Source organism: Pseudophryne corroboree, chromosome 5 (assembly GCF_028390025.1).
Source record: "Pseudophryne corroboree isolate aPseCor3 chromosome 5, aPseCor3.hap2, whole genome shotgun sequence".
NCBI classification, from domain to species: Eukaryota; Metazoa; Chordata; class Amphibia; order Anura; family Myobatrachidae; genus Pseudophryne; species Pseudophryne corroboree.
In genome coordinates, this window is record NC_086448.1 from 239,907,226 (window position 1) to 239,934,345 (window position 27,120).

Sequence of the window (27,120 nt, forward strand, 5' to 3'; positions counted from 1 at the left end):
TGACCAAAGGTTACTGGCAAATACCTTTATCTGATAGCGCCAAAGAAAAAACAGCCTTTTCGGTTCCGGAGGGGCTGTACCAGTATAAGATGTTACCCTTTGGGTTGCATGGGGCTCCAGCAACCTTTCAACGGGCGATGGATAAAATTTTGAGGCCCCATAGAAAATATGCAGCTGCCTATTTGGATGATGTGGTAATTCACAGTACAGACTGGGGGTCACATTTGGTTAAAGTACAAGCAGTACTGGACTCAATCAGAGAGGCAGGGTTAACTGCTAACCCAAAGTAGTGCTGCCTCGCAATGGAGGAGGTCAAATACTTGGGCTTCACCATAGGCAGAGGTCTGATTAGGCCCCAATTGAATAAAGTTGATGCTATTCAAAACTGGCCTCGTCCAGTGAATAAAAAACAGGTAAGGGCTTTTTTGGGAATTACTGGGTACTATAGACGGTTTATTCCTAATTTTGCGACCACAGCGGTGCCGTTGTCAGACCTTACCAAAGGGAAGCAGTCAAATGTGGTGAAATGGAACCCTGATGCAGAAAAGGCGTTCCAAGCGTTAAAAGTGGCTTTGTGTTCACAACCGGTGTTGATAACACCAGATTTTTCAAAAGAATTTGTGGTACAGACAGATGCCTCTGAGGTAGGGATAGGTGCTGTGCTGTCCCAAACCAGAGATGGGGACGAACACCCTATCATTTATTTGAGTAGGAAACTCAATGAGCATGAAAAAAGGTATGCCATTGTGGAAAAGGAGGCTTTGGCCATTAAGTGGGCACTAGATACCTTGAGATATTACCTCTTGGGTAGACAATTCAGACTAGTGACAGACCATGCCCCTTTAAAATGGATGTATGTAAATAGAGGCAAGAATGCTCGTGTAACTAGATGGTTTCTAGCGTTGCAGGACTTTAAGTTTACTGTCGAACATAGACCGGGAACACAATTGGCCAACACAGATGCATTGTCTCGCATCTTCTGTTTGGGGGCTACAAGTGTTCCGGCCCCTAGGTCGAAACAGGGGAGGGGGATATGTGACAAGAACACTGGGATAGTGTTTGAGGGCAGGTATATTTGTCCCAGGTTCTTGTCTTACATGTTTTAGAAAATGTTAACTTCTAGGAAAAATGCTTTTTGTTTTGTCTGAACCTTTTCAGTTTGCTGTAAAAGCTGGGTAAAGGCTCTGAGAGAGAGATAAGGCGAGTTCTAGACATTGGGCCCAGTTCGGGTCTTTGGCCTCACAGAGGGCTAATCAGGGTTTCAGCTGTGTAAGAGTGATATAGTGCTTCTAACCTGATTAGTATGGGCAGACTGCCTGGGAAGGCTGCAGGATCTGTGTGTGAGAGACACGCTTTCTGATGCAAGTAAGCTATACAGTATGTACTGAAGAACTCTGTGTTTTGTTTAGTGACAGTTAGGAACATCTTATGTTTAGTTAGTGCCGGACAGGCAAGGTATTTTTATTTTGGGGTTTGTTTTATTTTCTGTTTCAATAAAACTGGCCGGGGTCAGTTGTACCAGAAACTGGACTTGTGTTGTTCCTCAGCTGCTGCGTGCTGCCATATTCCCCAGGAAAAGGCACCTTGCACCCCTACAGTGTTACAATATATATATATATATATATATATATATAGTGTATCCAAGGTCCGGCACTCCCAGTGCAGTGTGAATTACTTCACTGGTGCCATCACAGGTATAAGTAAATACAGCAGAAAAAGGTGTGACACTCAAGCTGATTCTCCATAATTAAGACACACACATGGTCCAATGTTTCAAAATTTCCTGATAACTAATTATAAAGTTTGACATGTTGAAATGCAGGACCATGTGTCTCTTAATTAGGATGACTGGCTGAGGATGAAGGAGTCATGACATGAGCCAGGGTAACCCACAACAACACTCATTTTCAGATTTGCATCACAGACCACATTCACATTGGTGGAGTGTGCATGATGTCCTAATATATGCATTGTCTGTGACTAGGTGGTCTCAGCCCAATGTGTGTGCTATCTATCACACCAAGAACACTGGATATTCTGGCAATGCAATAGAAGGCTACACTGACTGCATGCCACTGTGACTCCTGTGTAGGGAAGCAGAGAGAGGCATCTATGTGGGTCTGAAATGTGTCCAGCAGCTGAGTCAGATACCAGGATAGGGTGCACTGTGAGACCCCTATCACTCTGCCAGAGACAGACTTGAACTACCAGTAGGAATAAAGTGCCACACAGCCATGAGATTATGCAGGAGTGAGACAGAGCATGAGCGTGCTGTCTCAGGGTCTATGTCCATTCTGACAAGGTCATACAGATGGAAAATTTTGTTTCAATTGAGCCGGAACATCTGTATGACTTTGCCATCGACCAATACGTTCAGATTCAAATGCCACCTAAAAAACGAGGCCTGTGCTGCCTCCGTGGTACCTGCACAACCTGCTCACCATGCTCAGTTTCAGGACACTGGTTTCATTCCAGCTTGGTGGCAGAGTCTCAGGTATCCTATAGCACCCAGGAATTCACCAAAACAAAACTGCTCATCCATTTTGCAATCAGGGAGCATGATGCAGCTGAGTTGTACCCTTTTATAGGCACCATAACTGATTTGTTAGTGATGGGTAAATATGCACACTTGTTAAACACACCAGGCAAAAGCAGTTCAATTAGAAAGTTCTATTTGTGTTCAAATTCCATCCTTTTGTGGCCAGATTTGAGTCATTTGCGGCCGCAAAGGCAAATTCGAATCCTTGGTAAAGTCCCGTGTTCTATAAGGTGTATGAGAAAAACCAACCGTGATTGGCGATGGTCTATTTGTTCAAACATGCCAGAGAGGCCATGAGTCTGAATACGAATTGGACAAACTCTGCCATCTTTTGTGTTTAATAAAATTTATGAGATGCATTTTCAGATGGAAATGCAATCTCGTATGTATTCGAGAGCTTAGTAAATTTATCCCTTAGTGTTTTACCCCAGTGGACAGCAATAGATGGAAAGTATCCATAAATGCATTGCTTCAACACTGTGTAAAAAATCCCATCTGTGCAGATCCAATTATTTTTCCTTAAACCAAATCAACATTGATCTTTTTTACATTCATATGAGTTGACTATTTGGTTTGAGCCAGGCTGAGTACTATAAACGTATGATAGTGCATTTTTCCTTAACTAACCCTCTATTTCTTTCCCATAGAACACATTCAATTGCCCTGATAAGCAGACCACACGGGAATGTTCTGAGTATATGATTTTGGATACAAGTGACTTTAACATTTTTCAATGCTGTGATATTATTGGATCAGCAGAATTTCCTGGAGTCAATTACACATCAACAATAGAAAGCATCAAGCTTCATTTCACTTTCTGGCACCAAAAATATTGCTGGCAAGATATTTGTAAAGGCATGATCATAGCAACAAGCATAATTTAATTTTGTCTGTGTAATAATCCCTAATGATCTGCTAAAAATTAAATGCTTATGCATAACTCCTTAAAATGAAACATGGACATCCCTTTTTTAATTGATCTTATTAAATTAAAGGAAAACATATTCCTTTATTAAATGCTTGGGTGGTACATTTATGATCATAAATGCATTCAAACACAATCATTTTTGTTATGAGATATTTGTTCATAGTATTAATTGAACAGACTTAAGGGGTCATTCCGAGTTGTTCGCTAGCTGCATTCGTTCGCTGTGCAGCGATGAGGCAAAAAAAAGGCACTTCTGCGCATGCGGTGCAATGCACACGCATGGCGTATTATTACAATTAACGATGTAGTTTTACACAGGGTCTAGGGATGCTTTTCAGTCGCACTGGCAGCCGCAGAGTGATTGATAGGAAGAGGGCGTTTCTGGGTGTCAACTGACCATTTTCAGGGAGTGTTCGGAAAAACGCAGGCGTGCCAGTAAAAATGCAGGCGTGACTGGGCGAACGCAGGGCGTGTTTGTGATGTCAAAATAGGAACTGAATGGTCTGAAGTGATCGCAAGCGCTGAGTAGGTTTGAAGCTACTCTGAAACTGCACAATTTTTTTTATAGCTGCTCTGCGTTACAATCATTCGCACTTCTGCTAAGCTAAAATACACTCCCAGTGGGCGGCAGCTTAGCGTTTGCACGGCTGCTAAAAACTGACCACCTTAATGATCCAAAATGTAAATATGACTAAATGGGGAAACTAACATACAGACACATTGGGGGAGATTTACTCAGAGACGGCCCTAACCAATATGATGCCCTAGGCAATATTTTGGTTGATGCCCCCTAGCACCACCGCTGGTTCTGCCTTTGACCTTGCACCTCTTTCCCAGCACCATCACCTCTCACCCATAGCAGTCCTTATTTTGGTGTTTGTACCCCCCTATATTTTACATAGGAACAGTTTGCACATTTGGCACACAGCCCAAAAAGGGGTGTGTTTTTGCTGGCAAGGGGCATGGCTACACAATTGTAACCCCAATTCCAATTACGCCACACAGTACTACAACTTTATTCACATTTGATCATGCAATAGTGTCCATAATTCATGTTACATCCCACAGTAGTATCACGTTACCATATAAATGTTACTCCTCACAGTAGAGCCCCTTATTCACATTACATCACTCTAAATTGCTCCTTATTCACATTACACCAAACCCTATTGCTCTTTATTCACATTAGATGACACAGTAGTGCCCTTTCTATGCGCAACGCCACATAGTAGAGTACCTTATACACATAATGCCACACATTAGTAATGCATTTATACACTTAATTCCACACAGTAATGCACAGTATTAATGTCCTTATAAACATAATGCACCTTACACATTATGACAACCTTTATTAATGCCCTTTTACACATAATGTCCCTTACATATATGCCGCACATTATTAATGCCCTTATACACATAATGACACACATAGTGCACCCTACACATTTGCTGCACATTATTAGTGCCCCTATACACATAATGACACACCAACAGTAGTACCCTGTTACACATATGCCGCACATTATTAATGCCCTTATACACATGACACACATAGTGCCCCTTACACATATGTTGCACATTATTAATGCATTTTTACATGACACACATAATGCTCCTTACACATATTCCGAACACTACTGCACAACCAACCCACTCATATGCACACAGCACTCACACTGCCACTAACACTGTGATCTCTGCCTCTGCTTGGATACAGATGTGTCCTCATAAATCTTGCCTCACTGCTAACATCGGGCACCTTTTTTTATGAAAATGCATCTTAGTTGCATTGCTATGTGGCTTGGGTGCACAAGCAGATTCTGCTGATTGAAATGATGTGCAGCATGCCTATATATTGTGTGAGACTGTGGCTGTATCTGCATAAGGAATGCTATAAACAGACTATAGGCATGCCGCATATCATTTTAATCAGCAGAAGCTGCTGATGCCCCTAGGCATATCAAATGCCCTAGGCAATTGCCTAGTTTGCCTATGCCTATGACCGGCTCTGGATTTACTAAGCCTTGGAGAGTGATAAAGTGTAGGGGGATAAAGTACCAGCCAGTCAGTGCCTAACTGCCATGTTACAGGCTGTGTTTGAAAAATGATAGGAGCTGATTGGCTGGTAATTTACCAATCTCCACTTTATCACTCTCCTAAGCTTAGTACATCTGCCCCATAGAAGTTTGTTAAAAAGTCCACAAATGTGTGAAGGTGCCCATACACTAAACAACTTGTAAACAATGGGCCTAATTCAGAGTTGATCACAGCAGTAAATTCGTTAGCAGTTGGGTAAAACCATGGGTCTAATGCAGACCTGATCGTAGCCCTGCAAAATTTTGCAGGGCTATGATCAGGCACACTGACATGCGGGGGGACGCCCAGCACAGGGCTAGTCCGCCCCGCATGTCAGGCCCGCCCCCCCCTCACAGAAGTACAAAAGCATTGCACAGCGGCAATGCTTTTGCACTTCAGGAGTAGCTCCCGGCCAGTGCAGCTTTTAATTGCTGGACGGGAGCTACTTATTGCTGCCCGGGTCGCAGCGGCTGTGTTTGACGTCACACAGCTGCTGCGGCCCCCCCCCCCCACGGTCCAGCCATGCCTGTGTTGGCAAGACCACGCCCACAAAATCTTGGCCAAATGGTGGCCAAATGCCGCCATGCCGCCCTCTCCCGCCCAGCGACCGCCTCTGACTGTCAATCAGGCAGACACCTGAACTACACACCTGAGATGACTTCAGCAACCAGCTCCTGACAGTTGTCCTCTATGGCTCCACCCTCTGGTGATGTCATTGGTGGGCAGTGAAAACGTTACTGTCACAGCCTGACTCCATTCTCTGTATTAGCTCTATATGTGGCTGTATGCTCTCGGTGCTGGGTAAGGGGGAGGTGGGGGGGGGGCGGCATAGGCAGCTGCAACTGCTCCTTCGGCTCCTGCTACTCACAGGGAAGCCGCTGCTATAGAAGCCTGACAGGTGCTGGGTTCTCTGCAGAAGGTGGCTGCTCCGCTTCTTCCCGGCTCTGTCACTCCTTACCTCCAAAGACCTCAGCACCAGCTCCACTCTTAGGGCTGCTTCCTCCCCTGTGGCAGCAAGCCTCAGATAGGAAGAGCTGGACAGGTCAGGAGGAAAGGGTAGGAGTGGTGAAGAGAGGGGATTGGCACCCCTCCTCCTCTGGCAAGACTGTGGACCTCATCTTTCCACAGCAGCAGGCTCAATCTATACTAGGACCAGGATGGACAGGAAGCGCGATGCACCAACGGAAGCTTATAATGATGACTCATTATAATGGTTCCGGTTTCAGGTCCCTTAATTGCTGTGGGCCTCTGTGCTATGCAGCGGGTGCACTGGCGGAAGTACTGCCGCTGACATACACATAGATACACACACATACTGTAGATACACACACATACATACAGTCATACACACACACATACACATGGAGACACACACATACACATAGATACACACACATGGATACACACACACATACTGTAGATACACACACACATACATGCACATAGACACACACACACACACATACACATAGATACACACACACACATACATACATACATACATACATACACAAAGAGTCACACACACATACACATAGATATATAAACACACACACACACACACACACACACACATACTCACACACAGAGATACACACACACTTTCTCACTCACTCTCCCCCAACTTACCATCTGGCAGGCAGGATCTGTAGCAGTTTCTGTCTGTCCTCCTCTGCAGCCTGGTCCCGAGTAGCTCCGCCCCTCGGTGCCATGTAGCTCTGCCCCCTTTTTGGACTGGGCCGTGGACTGTGAAATGATGCTGTCAGGAGAAGGAGGAGGCTTCATCATGCTGCTGGTGCTGCTGCCTGTCAGTGTGACAGGCACAGCAGCTGGCTTCAGCAGCAGGGATGCCAGGTGCAGCACAGGGATGCAGAGCATGGAGAACGCCTCTCCTACCCGGTGCCTACCTGCTTTGCATCCCTTTGCTGTGCACCAGGCCTGCCTTGGAGCCTCGGTCACATCGTCAGTACACACCATACGGTGTGTGGGAGCCTTTAGAAATCCAATATAGTTTGACCTTATTATTCACAAATTGTTATATGAGCTTTGACCTTATTGTTCACAAAGAGTAGATGAAGTGAATTTTTGTTTTATTAGACAAATCTAGCACTAATTGATATAGGGGGTCATTCCGAGTTGTTCGCTTGCAAGCTGCTTTTAGCAGCTTTGCACACGCTAAGCCGCCGCCTACTGGGAGTGAATCTTAGCTTATCAAAATTGCGAACGAAAGATTAGCAGAATTGCGAATAGACACTTCTTAGCAGTTTCTGAGTAGCTCCAGACTTACTCGGCATCTGCGATCAGTTCAGTCTGTTTCGTTCCTGGTTTGACGTCACAAACACACCCAGCGTTCGCCCAGACACTCCTCCGTTTCTCCAGCCACTCCCGCGTTTTTTCCAGAAACTGTAGCGTTTTTTCACACACACCCATAAAACAGCCAGTTTCTGCCCAGAAACACCCACTTCCTGTCAATCACATTACGATCACCAGAACGAAGAAAAAACCTCGTAGTGCTGTGAGTAAAAAACCTAATTGCATAGCAAATTTACTTGGCGCAGTCGCACTGCGGACATTGCGCATGCGCATTAGCGACTAATCGCTCCGTTGTGAGAAAAAAATACAGAGCGAACAACTCGGAATGACCCCCATAGTTTTTTAGGGCATGCAACAATAACACTGGGTACTCACATAAGTTATGTGAGGGTGGCACAGTTAGAGGTACATGACACAACCTGATGCTCTGTAACAGGTGTCTGATTGTACTGTTTGTCTAAAATAATCGAGCTCCATTTGTAGGATGTGCATGGTTACATCTGCTCATTAGCAAAGTGTCCTTGAAAACAGTGTCCAAATATTGGCAACCAGTTCTCTATTAACACATGTGCTGTATACATTCCCAAAAATGACTGATACATCAATTAAACATTTCCAGAGAACACATGAGCAGAAGGATGAAAGTGGTATGCACTCACCAGTTGTAAATGTCGTGGAAATCAAATAACATCATTTTGCCAAAAGTGCACTGAAAAGTTGATAATTATATATAATTATATATAATATAATCTGATTGATCAAATAGATGAAAGACATAAACAAGACAGACAAAAACTATACAGCATTGCATTTGCATTGCTATGGATTGCATTTGCAAAGCTCAATTGCAATCCATGCTGAATGAGGGTCAGAGTGCAACAATGATTCTCAAGACATCCTGCTCTGTGTGCACAAGTGAAAACTGGTACAATGTCAAAGCACGAAAATAAGTTGAAATATTAAAAGTATTTATGGTACATTAAGCAACCAGTTGCTGTAAAACAAGCATAAGAAAATATCTCATGAGAATATTTATCAGATCAATAGAAATTGTTATTAAAAGATTCCTAAGGTGGTGGATCATATGCTGTAATATACTGTATAGTGGTGGATCATATGCTGTAGCATTATAGTATTCTAATGCTAAACTTTGAATGTACAGAGGCACATACAGTACCAACGTTAAAGATCACTGTGTCCACACCTATATCAGAGTCCAGAACAGGAGAGAAACAATCCTATCTCCCTTTTGCTCCAGGCTGGTCAAACTATGGGGGCAGATGTATTAAGCCTGGAGAAGGGATAAAGAAGTGATAAAGCAGTGATAAGTGCAAGGTGATAATAACACACCAGCCAGTCAGCTCCTAAAGGACTGTACAGATGGGGAGATTTCTCCCAGAGATGTGTGCTGAGAGATCTAGCATGAACGCTCAGCATACATCTCTCCTCCACTCAGCACTCACCGCAATGTGTGCTGAGGGGGGTGCTCATTTCACTCAGCGGTGAAATGAGCGATGACACTGGATTGTGGACAATGTAGTACCAGCAATAGCGACGCGCGGGACTGCGCATTGCTATGGGGGATACACACGGAGAGATCCGTGCTTCATTTATAAGCAATCTAGTTAGGTTGCTTAAAAATGAAGCACGGATCTCTCCATGTGTACCCCCCTTAACTGATATTTTTCAAATCCGTAATAATTGGCTGGTGCGTTATCACCTTGCACTTATCACTGCTTCATCATTTCTTTATCCTTCTCCAGGCTTAATACATCTTCCCCTGTATTTGGAAAGTTCTTTAACTTCTGGATGGCTCAATTTGACCCAGTGCCCACAATTGTTGTCAATTGTAGAGCAAACAAGCAAAAATTATATAAACTGAATGCATAATTATTATCATAATCTCACATATATATATATATATATATATATATATATATACACCCAGATTAACCTTTGACAAAAAAAATAAAATGCTATTTATGTTAAATAGCATATGTTAATTTGAATGTGTACTTTAGAGTTCACCTGTGCAATATCACATGCATGGCAATAGCACAACTGTAAGGAAATATGTACCATAGTGCTCTTAATTTATTTCAAATAGATACAGATGGACCAGTTGTTGTTGTATTGTAGTGGGCACAAAGATTGATGAAATGGAGACTCCACCTATTGACTTTTATTGACAGGTCTTTATATTAATTATTAAACTAATAGTGTTCATTAGGTCTTATTCATATCCCACCCACGATGTAATCACATTAGGCCGATTTTCTTGCAAGTGCATTCACGGGGTAGACGGGGAATGGTGACGGGAATGCAGGCAGGTTAATTGAATTGCGATCGCATCACTGGAGGCCATTAGCATGCTGGGTGGCTTTGCCCTGTGCTGGGCAGCCCCCACCATGCGATCGTCAGCAGTTGCAGTTTTGCTAAATAAGGAAAATTGCAACTGAAGATGAATAAGGTCCATTGTACTAAATTTTACATGTGATGTTTAAAATTGTTGACTGTACATAAAACATAAGTTATTCAAAAGAAAATATATAAAAAATGAAGTAAAAATAAAAACATATATATTTACAAAATATCTAAAATTAACACAAAACTATTTATATAATGCCCCTGAACAGTACTGCCCAGTTTTTCTAATTGGTAAATACAGTCAGATTTCCAAGATAAATCCTTTTTTATAATTAGGTCTTTGTCCAATCACTAAAGTACTATGAGCTAAATGTATCAGGTGATGGTAACCCTTTTGTGGCATTTTTGCCTTTGGTTTCAATTAATAACCAATGACATAGCGTGATGGGTACTTCAAATGAGACAAGCTTTTCCACATTTGTCAGTTCTACTTATTAAAATGGGGGGGGGGGGGGGGAGCTGGAATGCACACCTTAATTTTAAACATAAGAGGTGCTATTTTGCTACAAACTTGTAATACCATACAGAAGAGAAAATGCAGGTGTACATTCTAAGCACCAAGAGCACTGGCAATCAGAACAATTATAATAAACTCTTCAATTTTACACACACAGTGAAGTTGAGGTTCTCAGCACAATTGTTGCTCAAAAATGTGGACCCACCAACCATGGCCAGGTGACCTCATCAGCTGGGTCCCTAACATAAATAATACTGACATATTATAGAAATGTTTCAAGGTCTTACCTATCATAGTGCCCATTCTAATATGTAGACAACAAATGCAAGGAACCATACTAATTAAAAGCACCTAAGGGCAGGTGGTTGTGGCGCTATTCTAGGTAGATGGTGTCTCTACCTTCAAGTGTACATACATAAATAATTATGAGTAAAATGGTGGACTCCACACCCTAATTTTAAACATAAGAGGTGCTGCCGTGCTGATACTTGTTGTACCACACAGAAAAAAAATAAAATGCAGGTGCACAATCTAATCACTAAGAGCACTGGCAATGAAACTGAGGTTCCTAGCACAATTTTAATCTGAGAATGATGCTATGATTACTTAAATGTCTCACTACTACTGCTGAATGCCCCTGCACAATGAGATCTCACTTTTTGTTGAAAATTGTACATTGGCTTATAGTGGGTGTCACGAGATTCATAACATCAGCTGCAAGTATATCATAAATGAAGCTGGGAGCTTTACATTTAAAACAATTATGATGGAGAGATTTTGAAATTTGGGTTTAGGACATGGCAGAGAAGAGTCTGGCCAGGTTTTTTTTCTGTTTTATGCACTTAATACCTTCGCTGCTGTATCTTTTCTTACCCTTGTGCCAGCATAATTTTTATCATGTATGTGCTTGTCACATTCCAACATCAATATCAATGATTTTTTATTGTTTTTTGTAATCTCTTTATTTATAATGGTAGTGAACAGTGAAAATACAATAACAAACAGTGGAACAGTCGCAACAGAATGTCCAACATATAAAGTCAAATATCTGTATAAAGTAGATATAGTTGTCGCAACCGAAAGCATAGAAATAATACAGACACTAGATTGAAATATGTCATGTCAAATATGAATGTAAAACAACACAGGTCAAAAGAGACATCATCAAGCTACCAGTTTTTATATTTTTAGGTATATTTAAACCAGTAAAGCATGTAGATAGTACCAATTCAAATTAGAGTCTGAAAAAAAAAAAAAAATAGAATAAAATAAAAATAAATAAATAAATAAAATAAAATATTAGAAAAATGGGGAAGAGGAAAAAATGTAAAAATAAAATAAAAACAATAATTATTATTAACCCTGACCAGGCAGATTGTGATTAAAGTGAGAGAACCACAGTGTCCAAACGTCATGGAATATGGCTACAGTGTCATGGAGAAGAGCAGTAATGTACTCCATGGAAGCAGTGCACCAAACCTTGTTTATTAAAGCTACAATAGAGGGCGCACTGGGTTGCTTCCAATTCAAAGCTATGAGCAGTTTGGCAGCATTAAAAACATGTCCACAGAGCTTATTAAAAGATTTAGACAACTACGGCACTTGTACTCAAAGCAGTGCATCAAGGGGATCTTTAGGGGGCGTGGAGGTTTTGAGACTACCCAGTAAGGACATAACATTGTTCCAATATTCTGAAACAAGAGGGCATTCCCACCATATGTGAAAATAGGTACCCTTGTTCCCTCAATTATGCCAACATAGATCTGAGGACATTGGACAGATAGAATGTAGCATTTCAGATACCAAATACCATTGAGTATAAATTTTATATGAATTCTCTTTCAAATTGGCATTAACAGATGTCTTAGCTACTCTCTGACGAATATTTGACCATTCCACAACATTTAAGCATTTCCCTAGGTCTTTTTCCCAAGCTTTTTCAAAAGGTTCTCTGCATGTGGAGGATGAGGAATCTAACATAGAATATAGAATAGATATAGCTCCCCTATGTCCCGGATCGTATGTACAAAAACGTTCAAAAGTGCTGAGGGAATGAATAAAGCTAACTATCTGCATATATTCAAAATGGTGATTAGTGTGCATCCCGAATTTCTGGCACAATTCGCCAAAGTTCGAGGAGCAAAGTTCCCTGAAATGTGATGCACTCTAGTGATCCCTGCTGCTACCCAGGGGTGGATATATGTACCTACACAACCCATAGGGAAATGAGGGTGTCGCCATAGAGGTGTCAAAGGTGAGGGATATGGACCCAAGTTCAAACATTTGTTTAAATTATCCCAAACCCTCAGTGTCACTGTGACACAAGGGACTGCACAGACGGAGGCCGGTCTCAGACAAGGGGGAAGCCAAGGAAGAAACCCCATGTGGTGATCAACAATGAGATCGCTTTCTATGTTTACCCGCTTTCTAGTACCCATATCCACATGTCATGACATAATGTGACTTAGCTGAGTAGCGTGATATTACCTCTTGAAAATAGGGAGGCCAAGACCTCCATTAGTGGCAGATTCAGCCAAACATTGTCTACGATTACAAGGTTTCTTACCCATCCATATAAATTTGTCACAAAGTGTTTGTATGGTGTGAAGAAATTTGGTAGGCACAGTAATAGGAATTGTTTGAAAAAGATAAAGCAATCTTGGCAAGATCGACAGAATGAATGCGTCCTGTCAAGATGAGAAACAAAGGGGAGCCCATTTGGTCAAATCTGATTGGATGAAATGTAAAAGAGGAATATAATTGGCCTTGTACAAGTGGTCATATTCTTTCGTAATTTGGATGCCCCAATCTTTAAGCGATTTTGGTCCCCATAAGTATGTAAATTCACGTTCCAAAAGAATCAAATCAGAGGAATCAAGGTGAAATGCCATCGCTTCTGATTTAGTCCTGTTAATCCTGTACCCAGAATATGTACCATACAAAGCCAATTCATCTTCCAAAGTAGAAAGAGAGGTCATAGGAGAGGACAGCATCAATAGCATGTCGTCCGCGAATAACGACAATTTGTATTCAGACTTTGCAAATGAAATGCCTTTAATGCCAGGATTGTTTCGAATTTTAGCTGCCAAAGGTTCTATACTTAAAGCATATAGCAGTGGGGAGAGCGGGCAGCCCTCTCTAGACCCATTATTCAAGTCAAACGGCAGCGAAGAAAGCCCATTGACAGATACAGTAGCTGTAGGATTGTAATATAAAGCCTGTATTGCAGTGAGAAAGTCACCGCAAAGACCATAAGATTGCAAATCCTGAAACATAAAAGGCCAGGACAATCTGTCAAAGGCTTTATCCGCATCTAAAGAAAGCACGACAGTGGGCAGTTTTAGTCAATTAACATGAGCAATGAGGTTGACAGTGCGATGGGTGTTGTCGAGAGCCTGCCTGGATGGTACAAAACTAACCTGATCTGCATCAATTAATTGTTGCAGGTATAAGTTTAGTCTCTGTGTTAAGATCGTTGCAAATAATTTAAGATCTGCATTAATTTGATACATTTGTCTATAATTAGTACAACAAGAAGTATCCTTCTGGGGTTTAGGAATAACAATGACAACAGGTTTTAAAGTATCAACATGAAAACGCTCGCCTTGCAGAATCTTATTAAAAAGAGAAAGCAAGTGAGGCATCAGAACTCCCGAAAAAGATTTGTAATATGAAGCTGGAAGCCCGTCAGGACCAGGAGCTTTAGATGATTTTTGCGATTTTAAAGCCACGTCTAATTCTTCAGTAGTAATAGGGGAATTGAGTTTGGAAAGGGAAGAACGACTCAGTTTAGGCAAATTACAAGAATCTAAGGAAGCTTGGATAGCTGAAGAGTGTAGTACCTGTACAGGTTCCCCCTCCTGAAGGATATATAAAGATTTATAAAATGCATAAAAGGAGTCATTTTTAACAACCAGGTCATAGCTCAACTGACCTGTTTTAGTGCGAAACGCTGTAACGGTTTGAGAAGCCCATTTAGTTAGCAGTTTAGATGCCAACAATGTTTTTGATTTATTGCCTTTCTCATGAAGCTTCTATTTGATCCACCGAAGAAATTTCTCAGTTTGTTCAGCTAATGGAGACTGGAGCTCACCTCTGATACCCTGTATTTGTTTGTAAAGTGAGGGGGAATGCGTAGTTCTATGAGTACTTTCGAGTTGTTCTAGTTGGTTAGTAAGGTCAGTGATCTTTTGCATTTGTTATTTCCTCCTATGGGAAGAATATTTAATGATTGTGCCACGGATCACTGCTTTGTGTCCTTCCCAAATAGTAGAAGAGTGTACATCACAGGACATATTAAGTGTGAAATATTTCTCAATCTGGGAGTGAATATGGTCCCTGAATGTGGGAATATGAAGAAGAGCTTCGTTAAGTCGCCAAGAAGGGCAACCGTGGGATGTACGAATGGAGTCAAATGAGAACTTCACAACTGAGTGATCTGACCAGACATTAGGAACTATATCTACAGCTACTAAAACTTTATGTACCCCACTGCAACCCATAAGCATATCAATATGGGAAAATGAACCATGTGGATGCGAGTAGAAAGTGTAGTCTCTAGAAGTCAGATGGCGAGCCCGCCAAGTGTCAAAGAGACCAGCCTCAGCCATGTGCCACCGAAGTGCGCCCGAGAGATGACATTGAGGGAAAGTATGACTAGGACCAGATCTATCCAAATCCACTGATAAAATGGAGTTAAAATCTCCTCCCAGTATAACCAAAACCTCTACGTATTTTTTGCCGCTCCGTAAAAATTGATATAAAGAACCTAGATTCAGTGGCAAACGCAGGATTTTCAAGGGGGGGTTTCCAGAACTGGGCGGAGCCAAGCACGGGGGTGGGGACTGAGGTGACCCAGTATATGCTGAGTCCGTAAAACTAGGGTGCCTGTGTATATATACATATATATATATATACACACACATATACATATCTACATATATATATATATATATACAGTACACACATATATATATATATATATATATACACATGTATATATATCATGTATGTATGTGTTTATATGTATGTATATACATGTGTATATATGTATGCACATGGATATTTATGTACTATAATTAAAATAAAGTAAACTTTTATTAAGCACTTACAAGTGCCACCAGGAAGACAGCAAGCTGCAGAGGACACTAAGATGCAAAAGAAATAAATATATGTGCGTGTTCCCCTTTTTTCCACTCTCGTGGTGGAGAACATACACACTTGGGCGCTGACCAAATTTCTCTGTAAGATTCTATATTTCTAATTTAACTCTGAGACAGCTGCAGCTCTGAAGAAGGGACCACTTAATCCTTAAAGATTTTAACATACACCACAAAAATTATTTCAAGCGCTGCTGTCCCAGAATGAAATAAATTTATCCAAAATAAAAATATTTAATTAAGCACTTAATACACACGGCCGGTGTTTTGTATACACAATCAAATTAATAAAATAATTTATAATAAGCATGCATGCTTCAACACTTAATACCAATAATTCTACTTTCTCTTTCAATATAACTCATAAGGAAACAATTGTTGCCAATATTGTAACAGTTCCCAAACACTTTTATAGCTACATATAGCAAAGAATGTAGCTGATGATGGACAGTCTCTCCGTATGTTACTGAAATGAGACAATCACTCTCTGTCTCTGCTGAATCCTGCCAATAATTAGTCTGGTAACCAGCTGGTTTCCTTGAGTATTTATTGGGGACCCTTATAGGAATATTTAATATGACCTTGGATTGAATAGGTCCAACTGAAACAAAGTCATGGATCAAAATGCAGTCCCCAGGTAAGCGCTCCAAAGTTGGCCTGGACAATTAGCGGCACACTCCCATATTGATCTCACCCACTCCAGCCGAGCAGCGTTTAATGAAGAGTATCCTTCGTCCACTAGGCAGCAGACTTTAAAGTGCAGAACACAGCAACACCAGATGTGTACTTCTTTATGCATTTCTCCACCTATAATCATCAGCAGCTACATCAGAAGAATATTTTTGTGTTGTGCAGAGGATGCTAGATAGCCATTAATAATACTCATGCAGCTAAAAAAAAAAAAAAAAAAAAAATTTTTTTTTTGTGGAGGGGGTTTCTGGGTGCCCGGAAACCCCCCCTGGGTACTCCACTGAGATTGACTCACATTAGGGGCATATAGATTAACCAAGGTGAGTATCTGATGACCTATCTGACAGACCAGTACAATATATCTACCATCATTGTCATATTTAGTTGAAATTGTTTGAAAGGGGACTGAGGAATGAACAAAAATGGCCACTCCATTTTTTTTAGGAGTGGTTTGAATATTCTACAATCAGGAATTTACGAGACTCTATGGAAGGGTGGGATCCATTTTTAAAGCGTGTCTCCTGTAGAAATATAACATCTCCATGATTAACATTAATGGTTTTATATAAGAGCGACCTCTATTGAGGGGTGTTAAGACCCTTCACATTAAGTGACAATACAGAAATGTCCATCTTAAATGAGGGAGAGATACAATTATGTAGTAACAACTGTAGGCTATGAAATATCGCACTGCCTGGTGAGAAAAAAAGGAAAAAAGAAAAACAAAGGGAAGAAAGGGTAGGAAAAAAAAAGGGGGGGGGGGGGGCGGGAATAAGTGGGAACTGTGAACTGTGAACTGAAGACTTGTCAACTGGAAGCAAAGGGTTTACACTGGGTAAGCCCTTGGGAAAAAAGGGAAAAATTCACCCCAATATAAGGCACAAATCCTAGTGGGATTAAATTTCTGGGAGTACGTATAAAAAAAACAAGATTCTAAATCAGTAGTGAGGGTAACAACTTTACAGTATACCCCACACTAGTCCCACTGAGTAGAGTGGGGTGGCGGAAAGGTAAAACAGACCAATCTCCATCCACCTGGAAATATGTGAAACAGAAAAATTAGTTAAAATAGCCATGTCACCTGCATGTGAAGATAAACTGATGTAATACAGTAAAAAAAAACAGCAACAACTATAATTGCAACTAAAACAGAGAGAGCAGTAAAATAAAGTATCAGGACAGGGTTCCCGTCATGCACTCGTATTGCCAAATTAAAATAAATATGGAGTCTAAACTCTCAGTGTTGAACAAACGGAACAACAAAAACACAAAGGATATGAGGCAGGAACAAGGAACCCGGGGCCCATAACCTAAAAGCAGTATCCACTAAAGTGAGTGGCAGTGTTCAACAATCCAACTATATCAAAAAGGAGCACAGGAAGAATTCAAGTAGTCGGATCATCCCAGTGTTGTAAGGAAGGGTCCAATCCTCTTCCTGTAAGCTTGATCTTATGAAGAAGGGCCTTACCCTCTTCAGGGTCTCTCATGGAAACCGGATGTCCATTAATATGCACAATCAAGTGGAAAAGGAAACCCCACTTATAAACATATCCATTGTCCCACTGAGTCTTGGTAACTTCTTTACGTTCCCTACATTTGAAGATGGTAGAGGGAGCCAAGTCTTGAAATACCTGAAGACGAACATCTTCAAAGAGAAAATGTGAAGAACATCTACTGCTGGCAACAATTAAATCCTTAGTCTTAAAGGACAGAAATTTCAAAATAACATCCCTAGATGGGTCACCATCTTTAGGTTTCGGACATAAGGCCCTATGAGCTTGTTCTATAAGCAGAGAGTGTTCCGAGAGGTCAGGGACCAGCATTAGGAAAAGGCGTTTCAGATAAGGGGGCAGATGTATTAACCTGGAGAAGGCATAAGGAAGTGATAAACCAGTGATATGTGCAAGGTGATAAAGGCACCAGCCAATCAGATCCTAGCTGTTAATTTACATATTGGAGCGGATTGGCTGGTGCCTTTATCACCTTGCACATATCACTGGTTTATCATTTCCTTATGCCTTCTCCAGGTTAATACATCTGCCCCAAGGTTCCAAATTCCGAGAGGTGACAGATTATGGTATGTTGCAGATTCTAAGGTTATTTCTCCTCTCTCTATTTTCTAAATCCTCATTCTTATCTCAAAGGGAAGCAAGTTCTCTGTAAAGAAAGTCGACAGCTTGGGATACCTTGTGTAGACCTCTATTATCAGATTCCATCTTAGACTCCACTGCTGTGATATGACCGGTTAAAGTGGCAATTTCAGATTTAAAATAAGCAGAGAGATGTTGAAAGTTATTAGCAAGGGATTTACTCAGGTCAGCGATCATAGTTTGAATATCACTTTTAGTGGCATAAACAGGAGCAGGAGAAGAGTCCATCATTTGCATATTCAATGGGGAGGCTGGTGGAGAGTCAGATGAATGACGAGGGTCAGCATGAGATAAGTGCTGTATAATCCCCTGTTGGTTGCCTTTCTTCACTTTAGGAGCCGACTTACTCTTTTTGTACAGCAAAGACACAATAGCAATGCGGATGTGGTGAGAGAAATTCCGGGTGGACTAGAAGGGTACAAAGCTAGTACATAGTCCATTGAAAAAGCTTAGTGGGTATTCAGGAAATCAGCCTAGCAACCTGAGCGTCTCCAAGCAAATGAGCCCAGAAGGAGGAATCGCTTCCAAAAGGTAAGTAATAGAAATGGAGCCCCACAGCAAGGTTAGATAGACTTCAGATCCAGAAATGCAATGTGGGGAGCAGTAGACACAGCAACTAACACAATTGGGACGTCAGCAAACAACCATTAGAGGGCACACCATGGTCACATGAGCCCGTGCAGTAATCAATCAGCTGCTGTATTGCTGTGAAAACTAAAATAAAAATAGCAGGGTCCCCATAAGTATAAAAACATTACAAAGAGCGGCTGGAACTAGTATGCCTGGTGGCATGCAGGGAGCGGGTTGCAGGGCCAGCATAAAATGGAATATTGTCCCAGTAGTCTATAACAACAGACAGTGATGAGGACTGGGGCTGCTGGGAGGAGGGCAGTGGGAGATATAGCAGAGGAATCCCCTTATGGAAAGCAGGATGTGCAGGATGCACGGCCCCAGGGAGGGTGTCTGTAGCAGGGAGGGTGAAATAGGACCGGAGCCTCTGTGAGGAGCAGGGGAGAGCACCTGGAGCACAGTGACCCTGCTCTACCGCAACAGGCAGTGGGAAGCAGGGTGTTCCACCTACATGAGCGGCCGCTGCCACCAGGCAACAGGGCTCCGGCGCTGGACACAGCTTCATCCGGAGGCAGTGAGGGGAACAAGATGCTCTGAGTGCTGCACCACAGTGGAAGACTCGGCCGTGCCACGATGTCCTCTGGAGTCCTGCGCACTTACATCAGCAACTGACAAGTTTCAGAGGGTCCAGACAGGGCTACACTCCAGGTCCTGGCTCCACACGCTGCAGCAGGCCACAACCCGCAGAGGAATAGGAAATCCCTCCTGGCTCCGCAACCACCACTGGTGGGTAACAGGTGAGAGGGAAGTGCTGTGGGCAGCCCCTAGTGTGGCTGTACTAGCTGTGTGGGCATTAAAAATAGGCTGTAAAAGGGCAATAGTGAGGAGCTCAGTCTATATGCATCTTCACTAAGCCGCTGCTAGGCCACGCCCCAATATCAATGATTTTTTTATGTGGTACGCACACAAATTATACCTTTTTTTTCAGAATACTTGGTATTTTCAAAAAATACCATTAGTCTTTTTAGGCATTCTATTGTCAAAAGAATTAAAAACTAATAGGCAGTTTTTTATTGAAATTTCAAAAAAGGGGATCAAAAGCAAATGTGATTTTTTTTAATAACAAATGTGTCCTCCAAAGTTCTGTTTTTGGTCCTCTTCTTTTCTTTATACAGTACGTCTTTAGGTGGGCTTATTTGTTCTTTTGACATACAATATCATCTCTATGCTGATGATACTCAAATCTACCTTTCCTCCCCTGACCTCTCTCCCACTCTCCTCACTCATATCTCCAACTGTCTCTCTGCTATCTCTTCTTGGATGTCCCAGTGCTTTCTTAAATTATAATGTCTAAGATTGATCTGATCATCTTACCACCCTTCCGAACTACCTCACTTTGCACAATTTCATTATCTATTGATGGCACTACTATCTCCTCTAGCCAACAAATGCGCTGTCTTGGAGTAATCATTGACTCTTCCCTCTCCTTCAAACTGCACATTCCGTACCCTCACAGAGGGTACGGAATGTGTTTTTCATCTTAAAAATATTTTCTCACTCAGTATGCCACTGAGACCCTTTTTAAGTCATCTTCAGACTGGACTACTGTAATCTTCTCCTATCTGGCATCCTTGCCAAATGCCTCTCTCCACTCCAATCTAAAAAGCCCTCACCTCCTATCTCATTTACATCTCTGACATTATCTCCCTTTACACTCCTGCTCATCCTCCTTACTCTGTGAATGCAAGCCGTATCTCCTGTCTACTGATTACCTCCTCCCATTCTTAGGAAGCAGCAGTAATAGCAACTCGCACCACATCTGAATCAGGCCAACAGGGCAAAAATGAATTCTGCAGAATGGTAAAGCAAAACAGGAACTCTCAACTTTTCTTCTCTCTTCCAACTAATATTTGTCAAGTGGGCACAATACAAAGCAATCTGTTTTCAAACAATGGTGACATAGCCTCATAAAAGCAAAGGATATTAGGCAATTTATTATCAGAAGAAAGACAGGGGGTTTGAAAAAGCCTAAGGGATTTAAAACTCCCCTTAACCTAATTCAATTAAATAAGGTTTGGGGGGGGGGGGGGTTATAGGTTAATTCTTTGCTATTGTTCTAGCCTGGAGAATCATTTAGCCTAATAGCAATGGAAAGGGATGATTAGGCTGGGTTATTTACTGTATAGTAGTGATTGAGACAGGTTAGGTCTCTATTGTACTGGAGAAAATGTACCCCCCCTTTTGTTGTGTTTGCTCTGTTTGTTTCATGTGGTCTTTGTTGGTGGCGGTAAAGCACAGCAAACAGTTATCAAGTTGGTACAAGTCTGGAGCTAGTGCATGGAAGGATATGTACTTAGTAATGCTACCAGCATGTGTGATGTGGATACTACCCTGCAATGGAGTCTGTTATTTGTAAGTATTTTTATGGAAGTAGACAAGTATTGACGTGACCTGGCTGTACAGTGGTGAGTGCTACAACCCTCCTTTAGTTTGTTATCAATTCTTGTTTAACTACAGTGATGACAGTGCCATGGCTGCTTATTCTTTATCACCTACAACATTACAAACAAGCACCAATAAGGTTCCCAATAAAAAATATAAGTCATGCAATAAAAAAATACTAGGTACTATTGCAAATTGAATATCATGTGTTTGGAAACTTTGTCAGTGTAGCATGGCAAGTGTGTAGATCTACTGTAACATATGGAAATCAATAATCTCCTGTGGGAGAAGCATGCAACACCTGACAAACGAGATATCAATTTCAAAATTAAATATGGCAACCATGCATTTACAATTTGGTTATCTTGCTAACAGCAATTAGGGGTAATGACAATATAAATGTTAATCAATTTGGCACTGAAGATACCTCTGATGATGATTATAAGTGCAAATGTTAAGATTGTCTCTTATTGTCTGCAACAGTTCCACAGTAAAATTCTATACCAGTCATGAATATGGCCCCCACTCATCACTGCAAGATATATATAGTGATAATGGTGGTCATTCCGAGTTGATCGCTAGCTGCTGTTGTTCGCAGCGCAGCGATCAGACTACAAATCGGCACTTCTGCGCATATGTATGTGGCTCAATGCGCACGCGCGACGTACTTTCACAAAAGCTGATGCAGTTTTACACAAGCTCTAGCGACGCTTTTCAGTCGCACTGCTGGCTGCAGAGTGATTGACAGGAAGTGGATGTTTCAGGGAGGTAACTGACTGTTTTCGGGGAGTGTGTGTAAAAACGCAGGTGTGTCAGATACAAATGCAGGCGTGCCTTGGGAAACGCGGGCGTGGCTGGCCGAACGTGGCCGGCGTGTTTGTGACGTCAAAACAGTAACTAAATAGTCTGAAGTGATCGCAAGGTAGTAGTAGGTCTGCAGCTACTCTGAAACTACACAATCTTTTTTTGTAGCCGCTGTGCGATCCTTTCATTCGCACTTCTGCTAAGCTAAGATAGACTCCCAGAGGGCGGCGGCTTAGCATTTGCATGGCTGCTAAAAGCAGCTAGCGAGGGAACAACTCGGAATGAGGGCCAATGCCCTTAATACACAAGTTCTCAAACTCGGTCCTCAGGACCGCACACAGTGCTTGTTTTGCAGGTCTCCTCACAGAATCACAAGTGACATAATTAGCTCCACCTGTGGACCTTTTAAAATGTGAGTAATTAACACACCTGTGCACCTGCTGGGTTACCTGCAAAACATGCACTGTGTGGGGTCCTGAGGACCGAGTTTGAGAACCACTGCTCTAATAGAATGCTGTGGATCATTCCCACCATGGTCCTAACTGTGTGGAGTTTTATATTCTCCCTGTGCTTACGTGAGTTTCCTCTGACTACTCCAGTGTCTTCTCACAATCCAATAAAATACTGTTAGGTTAATTGGCTCCCAAAAAAAAATATAATACATGTTTGTATTAGAGATGTGCAGCGGGCACTTTTCGTGTTTTGTGTTTTGGTTTGGTTCTAATTCCACTTTCGTGTTTTGGTTTTGGCTTGGTTTTGCCCAAACCACCCTGTCGTGTTTTGGTTTTGGTTTTTTGATCTGGATGATTTTTGAAAAAAACGTAAAAACAGCTAAAATCACAGAATTTAAGGGTAATTTTGCTCCTACAGTATTATTACCCTCAATAACATTCATTTCCACTCATTTCCAGTCTATTCTGAACACCTCACACCACACAATATTGTTTTTAGGCCTAAAAGTAGCTCTGAGGTGGCTGTATGACTAAGCTAAGTGACACAAGTGTGCGGCACAAACACCTGGCCCATCTAGGAGTGGCACTGATGTTGCAGACAAGATGGCACTATTCAAAAACTAGTCCCCAAACAGCAAATGATGCAAAGAAGAAAAAGACGTGCAATGAGGTAGCTGGATGGCCAAGCTAAGCAACACAAGTGTGCGGCACAAAAACCTGGCCCATCTAGGAGTGGCACTGCAGTTACAGACAGGATGGCACTTAAAAAATCTAGTCCCCAAACAGCACATGATGCAAAGAAGAAAAGAGGTGCAAAATGGAATTGTCCTTGGGCCCTCCCACCCACCCTTATGTTGCATAAACAGGACATGCACACTTTAACAAACCAATCATTTCAGTGACAGGGACTGCCACACGACTGTGGCTGAAATGACTGCTTTGTTTGGGCCCACACAAAAAAAGAAGCAATCAATCTCTCCTTGCACAAACTGGCTTTATAGAGGCAAGCTGTCAACCTCATCCTCATCCTCCGATTCCTCACCCCTTTCACTGTGTATATCCTCCTCCTAACAGAGTATTAATTCGTCCCCACTGGAATCCACCATCACAGGTCCCTGTGTACTTTCTGGAGGCAATTTATGGTAAAGGTCTTCCCAGAGGAATTTATAATTAATTTTGACGAACATCATCTTCTCCACATTTAGTGGAAGTAACCTCCTACGCCGATCGCTGACTAGGTTACCGGCTGCACTAAACACTCTTTCGGAGTACACACTGGAGGTGGGGCAATTTAGGTAAAATAAAGCCAGTATGTGCAAGGGCATCCAAATTGCCTCTTTTTTCTGCCAGTATGCATACGGACTGTCTGACATGCCTACTTGGATGCTGTGACTCATATAATCCTCCACCATTCTTTCAATGGTGACAGAATCATATGCAGTGACAGTAGACATGTCAGTAATCATTGGCAGGTCCTTCAGTCCGGACCAGATGTCAGCTTTCGCTCCTGACTGCCCTGCATCACTGCCAGCGGGTGGGCTAGGAGATCTTATTCTTTTCCTTGCAGCCCCAGTGGTGGAAGAAATTGAAGGACGAGCTGATGACAGGTCATGTTCCACTTGAGTTGACAATTTACTAACCAGCAGGTAATTGCACCTCTGCACACTTGAGTCTGCTGGAAAGAGAGATACAACGTAGGGTTTAAACCTAGGATCGAGCATGGTGGACAAAATGTAGTGCTCTGATTTCAACAGATTGACCACCCTTGAATCCTGGCAAAGCGAATGAAGGGCTTCAATCACAAGTCCCACATTCTTTGCAGAATCGCTCCGTCTTAGCTCCTCCTTCAATTTCTCCAGCTGCTTCTGCAAAAGCCTGATGAGGGGAATGACCTGACTCAAGTTGCAGTGTCTGAACTGACTTCACGTGTGGCAAGATCGAAGGGTTGGAGAACCTTGCATAAGATGGAAATCATTCTCCACTGCGCTTGAGTCAGGTGCATTACCCCTCCTATGCCTGTATCGTAGGTGGATGTATAGGCTTGAATGGCCTTTTGCTTCTCCTCCATCCTCTGAAGCATATAGAGTGTTGAATTCCCCCTCATTACCACCTCTTGCTTCAGTTGATGGCAGGGCAGGTTCAGGAGTGTTTGCTGGTACTCCAGTTGTCGGCACGCAGTGGCAGAATGCCCAAAGTGGCCCGCCATTTTTTGGGCCACCGACAGCATCTCCTGCACGCCCCTGTCATTTTTCAAAAAATTCTGCACCACCAAATTAATTGTATGTGCCTAAACATTGGACACGCTGGAATTTGTCCAGGTGTAATGCATGCACAATATTGGTGGCGTTGTCCGATATCACAAATCCCCAGGAGAGTCCAATTGGGGTAAGCCATTCTGCGATGATGTTCCTCAGTTTCCGTAAGATGTTGTCAGCTGTGTGCCTCTTATGGAAAGCGGTGATACATAGTGTAGCCTGCCTAGGAACGAGTTGGCGTTTGCGAGATGCTGCTACTGGTTCCGCAGCTGTTGTTGCTGCAGGAGGCCATACATCTACCCAGTGGGCTGTTACAGTCCTTAGTCTGCCATGTTCCACTTGTCCACATGTCTGTGGCTAAGTGGACACTGGATACAAACACATTTTGTAGGACACTGATGACTTTTTTTCTGATGTCTGTGTACATTCTCGGTATCGCCTGCCTAGAGAAGTGGAACCTAGATGGGATTTGATACCGGGGACACAGTACCTCAAAAATTCTTTAAGTCCCACTGAACTAATGGTGGATACTGGACGCACGTCTAACACCAACATAGCTGTCAAGGCCTCAGTTATCCGCTTTGCAAAAGTATGACTGCTGTCATATTTCATCTTCCTCACAAAGGACTGTTGGACAGTCTATTGCTTACTGGAAGTAGTACAAGTGGTCTTCCAACTTCCACTCTGGGATGACGGTCGACTCCCAGCAGCAACAACAGCAGCGCCAGCAACAGCAGGCGTACCACTTACGGATCCTACGGAGGAATCCCGGTTAGTAGAGGACTCCTCAGTCTTGGCAGTGACATGGCCTGCAGGACTACTGATGTTCCTGACTGAGGAGGAAGTTGATGTTTAGGGAGTTGGTGGTTTGGCTTGCAGGAGCTTGGGTACAGGAGGAAGAAGGGATTTTGGTGTCAGTGGACTGTTTACGCTCTTATCCAAAGTTTCACAACTTGACACTGACTTCTGATGAATGCACTGCAGGTGACGTATAAGGGATGATTTTCCTAGGTGGTTAATATCCTTACTACTACTTATTAGAGATTGACAGAGGCAACACACGGCTTGATACCTGTTGTCCGGATTTGTAGAGAAACAATTCCACACCAAACAGGTGGCTTTTTTAGTATTTTGCCTAGGCATAACAATGGGCTTCTTCATCCCACGGACAACAGGTGTCTCCCCCGGTGCCTCATTTAAACAAACTACAGCACCATCAGAATCCTCATCGTCAACTTACTCCTCAGCACCATCAACACCCATATCCTCATCCTGGTGTACTTCAACAATGACATCTTCAATTTCAATATCAGGAACTGGACTGTGGGAGCTCTTTCCAGCACTTGCAGGGGGTGTGCAAATGGTGGGAGGAGCCACCTGTTCCCATACAGTGTTTGGAAGGTCAGGCATCGCAACCGCCAACACACTTGGACCCTCCTTGTGGATTTGTGATACCATCTCAGAACGCACAGTTTTTTTCTGTGCTTTTTCCAGCTTAACTCTTATCATTTTTCTAGCGGGAGGATGAGGGCTTCCATCGTCATGTGAAGCTGAACCACTAGCCATGAACATAGGCCAGGGCCTCAGCCGTTCCTTGCAACTCTATGCCATAAATGGCATATTGGTAAATTTACGTTTCTCCTCAGACAATTTAAATTTCTATTTTTGGTTCTTTTTACTGAACTTTGGCTTTTTGGATTTTACATGCCCTCTACTATCACATTGGGCATCGGCCTTGGCAGACGACGTTGATGGCATTTTATTGTCTATGTCATGGCTAGTGGCAGCAGCTTCAGTACTAGGAGGAAGTGGTTCTTCTTGATCTTTCCCTATTTTTATTCTCCATTATTTTTTG